This window comes from Dreissena polymorpha, chromosome 6 (genome assembly GCF_020536995.1).
Source record: "Dreissena polymorpha isolate Duluth1 chromosome 6, UMN_Dpol_1.0, whole genome shotgun sequence".
In the NCBI taxonomy this organism is placed as follows: domain Eukaryota; kingdom Metazoa; phylum Mollusca; class Bivalvia; order Myida; family Dreissenidae; genus Dreissena; species Dreissena polymorpha.
Window position 1 is genome coordinate 31,015,117 of NC_068360.1, and position 4,348 is coordinate 31,019,464.

Genomic DNA, 4,348 nt, shown 5'->3' on the forward strand with positions numbered 1-4,348 from the left:
CTAATATAGCCATTATATGCATCTTTTGACGATTTTAAAACCTAAAAATTATAAAGCGTTGCAACGCGAAACGATTGAATAATTTGGAGAGTTCTGTTTTTGTCGTTAAATTTTGTGAAACTACGAAGATTGCTTATATAAGGTATAAAATACGTCAAGTATGTGTATTTGGCGGAATAGCTCAGTAGGCTAAAGCGTTTTTACTTAAGGACTCTGGCAGGACTCCAGGGGTCACAGGTTCGAAACCTGATCCGGGCAATGTTCTTTTCCTTTTTTTAATTTTATTCTTGATTTACTGGAGCTTTTACGATCCAATGTTTACATTTATCGATATAAAGCATTTAATGAATAAGTTAAAAAATGCCAAAATCTGTGAAAAGGCCCCTTTAATAATTGCAATTATAATATAAATTTGACTAATTAATAGTTAAGTTATTTCTAAAACGAGCAACGCCTTTTTTGATATTTCACATGTGTTTGTAATTCAGTTATGCATAGTTTTCCAATGTGTCGCGCTTGACTATGCAAATTGATTCGTACTTCAAAATGTTTGGTAAGAATAGAAATAATGCATTTCAAGTAGAAGACAAAACTAGGTTATCAGAGTGCCCAATTTGTTGAAAGTCTCTGTTATCCAAATGTCCTTTATCGGGTATCAAAGTGTCTGCAACTTCATGAATGCCACCTATTAAAAATCCCTATCATCGTTAATACCCCATTGAATACTATCAAAATCTTAGTATTTGAATCACAATGATAACCCTTCATGCTGCAATATCAAACAATTTCCTGCAATATGTTTAAGTAGTTTTATTTTGTTAAAATGTTTACTGTTCATCCAGGTCATGCTTTTTTGCGACCGAATTTTCCATTTTGGGGGCAAAAATCTACCATTCGTCCGTGATTTATTTCTTCCCAATAATAAAGGATACACCATTTATCAACTCGAACATGTGCCTTGTCTAAAGAACTTATCTTTAGGATATAACTTTAAAACTGGGCCTAGAACCATTACTTGGTGTCTTTGGCGGAGATCTAAAGCACGCTCCCACAGTGGGAATCGACCCCGTGACCTCCCGGTCGCTAGGCGGACACCATATTCATAACACCACGGCGATCTTATGCATCGTTCAGTCTTGTACTTGCAAATGATTTTTTTCCTTGAATGGGCTTTAACATTGGTTTCTCTAGTAATTCACAGAGGTTTCACTAGTACTCTATTTGATAATACACTTTTTACGTGTCAGAGTTTTGTCATTAAAATATACAGATGTCCAACCAGTTAACTTTTTTTAACATTTTCCATTTTGCCATAGCTGTTGGCAAACGTGATCGTAACATCATATTGATTCAAAGAAAGCACTACAAATTATCAATTTATTAAACACATTTTGATGATTAAAACGATAAAGAATATGGCAATAGGTCCTAAAGCGCTAATTTGAGAATTCGTGAATGTACAATGTATAGAAAAGGCAAAAACTGTTTGAAAAATTAGCCATATAATTTAAAAGTCCTTTGCTAAAGATAGAAATACTATATTAAATGTAAATAACCACACACACAAAAGACGAAGGAATGCTTCCCCAACTGAGTTATATTCATAATAGCGTATATTAAAAGAATATATTATATGAATTTCAATAAGGGGCCATTATCAGATCTTCCTGTCTGAAGATTGTGCGCTGAAGTCAGGTTGGTGATGCAGCAGAAAACAAGACATACACAGCGAGTTAAGTGAAATTTATTTAACAAAACACTATAAAAGCTACATATATTGCATAATCAGCACAAACAGCGCGTCTAAGCCAAGAGGATCACGTGCTCAGCAAAAAGGCACGTGTGTTAAATCGGAACTGGCTGTCGTCCAGACGTAACTATGATCTGTAATCAGAAAACATGTTGTTGTTTGAATTATTCCATTCGGAGTTAAAAACTATTCTGCCTGGTAATTTGTTTATTTATAGAACGATACGTGTTGTGTTTATATGTACTTTGCTTTATTTACATCCATACTGAATTGAATGTATGAATAAAGTAAATGCCCTAATCGAATCGGAAGTGAGATGAGAATGACTCAACAATTATTCGAAAACACGATCTGTCTGTTTTACATGTACTTTTAAGTTCAGGAATAATTGCCTCGATATGAGAAAAGGGGGTTTAATGCATGTGCGTTAAGTGTCGTCCCAGATTAGCATTTACAGTGGGCACATGCTAATTAGGAACAATCTTTTCCGTTTTGATGATAAATTTCGTTAAAAGAAATTCTCTTCTTTGAGAAAATCCAGTTTAGGCGGAAAGTGATGTTCCTTATAAGCGTTTTGCGAACTGCACAGGCTAATATGGGACGACATTTACACACATGCATTTAACCCAATTTCACTGAGTAAGGCTATATCGAGGGCTGAACGGAAAACTGCAGTATCTCCTTCTTTATTTAATATGAGTTACAATAGTCTTCCGTTTACCCATCGATATATATATATAATATATATATATATATATATATATATATATATATATATATATATATATATATATATATATATATATATATATATATATATTATGCCTGAAATATATCAAGGGTTTGATATTTGAAATGTTTCAATTTTCAATGCAGCGACATAAAAACCGGCTTCCATTGAGGCGTTAGTTTGTCGTTGTTGTCGTATTTTCACTTTCGGGCGTTCTTACCATTTAGCCTTGTGGTACGGTAACTCCGCCGGTGGTAGTGGTGGTAGTTCTATTGGTGTTGAACAACAACGTCAGCAGAAAGAGAAGGCCAATCAGCATCACTGGAACAAACATCAACGATCTAATTAATGATTGATAATTAATGAATATAGTTGAGCCTCGGTCTAGGAAAACGTGGTTTAATGCACTTGCGTAAAGTTTCGTCCCAGATAAGCTTGATCAGTATACACATGCTAATCAGGGACGAACCTTTCCGCTGAACTTGTTTTACGTTAAGAAGTGACTAACTTAATAAAAAAGCAGAGACTGTCGTCCATGATTAGGCTGTGTGGGCTTCAGATGTATGGGGACGACACTTTACGCTCATGCATTAAGCCCCCTTTTCCCATAGCGATGCTCATTATCATTGAACATCAAGTTACCATGGTATTAAACAAGTGCATTCAATTTGTATGATGAATTCACAAACACAACCCAATTAAACACACAAAAAATGATCTGTCTACTCACAGATTCCACCGTTTCCGACTCCACCGGTGCCCGTGGACGCTCCGTAGTACGGCACGTATCCATATCCGGCACCGTATCCCTCGTATCCGTATCCGAGAGCGCACCCGAGAGCTCCGAAAAAGGCGATAATCGCGAAAATTGACACCTTCATTGTGACTGAAAATGAGGGAAACATAAGTAATGGACTGTATATATAGTAATAGACTGTATATATAGCAATACACTGTATATATAGTAATGCATTGTATATTAAGTCATACACTGTATATATAGTATTAAACCGTTTATATTATGCAACTTATTCTCAGCAGCTTAACAATATTGTTTCATTGTGTACGTGTTTATCAAACGAATCAATTTAACATAGAATTAAACACTTTACCACAGCCCTTTTAATCAAGGTGAATTCATCGTTTCATCGTATTCGTTAAATAGATCTTAAGAAAGGTAAATGAGAATTTCAATCCCACTTTAATTGAATTTATTTTGCAGTTGCTATTTGTTCTTGAATGAGAAGTAAATTAAAGTAGTCATACTGGCACACTAACATTGTGTCATATACTTATGTAACATTTATTTATACATATTTCTTTGAAAAACACATTTAGTGTATTAATAACTTTACATATCGTCCGCCATGAGCTTTTTTAACATTATTTGAATGCACAAGAGAGAGAACGCGTCTTACCTTTTGATTGTTTCTTACTTCGGGATAAAAGTGATTTAACAATCGATATTATCGGCTATTATAACCTGTAGCGTTGTCGATTTACCTTATTTCCTGGTCTACCCGACAGTTGACTGACTGGTTATTTAATGTAACACGAAGTTTGTATTCGTGAAATTAAGGGTTACTTCCTTATATTTAATAAATATTTATTGGCTAAATATAGCATTATGTAAATATATATCTGAACGTGGCGATGCCCATTAGCGATGAGAGACCTAATTTGAATAATGAACATTAAATGCAATCATTAACGCACGCGAAACGAAATTATAGTAATGTATGTACTAAACATAACATATATTGTTCGTGCTAATAATACAATATTGGGTAATCCACGTGTACAAAATGTCATAAACTGCTTTTAGTCGCATCAGACTCAATATCGAATGGAAAAAAAGGGCTGAATAG

General features: G+C 34.5%; 1 long non-coding RNA gene across 2 annotated transcripts; it reads right to left on the reverse strand.

The window, feature by feature from the left end:
- Positions 1-1,738: 1,738 nt before the first annotated feature.
- On the reverse strand, positions 1,739-4,045 carry LOC127833387 (uncharacterized). 2 transcript variants are annotated; one of them, XR_008027396.1, is made up of 4 exons: positions 3,984-4,045; positions 3,211-3,366; positions 2,701-2,801; positions 1,739-1,884 (listed from the first exon to the last, which is right to left on the reverse strand). It is a non-coding gene; the product is annotated as an uncharacterized LOC127833387 (long non-coding RNA). The 2 variants fall into 2 exon arrangements; XR_008027395.1 differs by having other exon boundaries at positions 3,899-3,993.
- Positions 4,046-4,348: the final 303 nt, after the last annotated feature.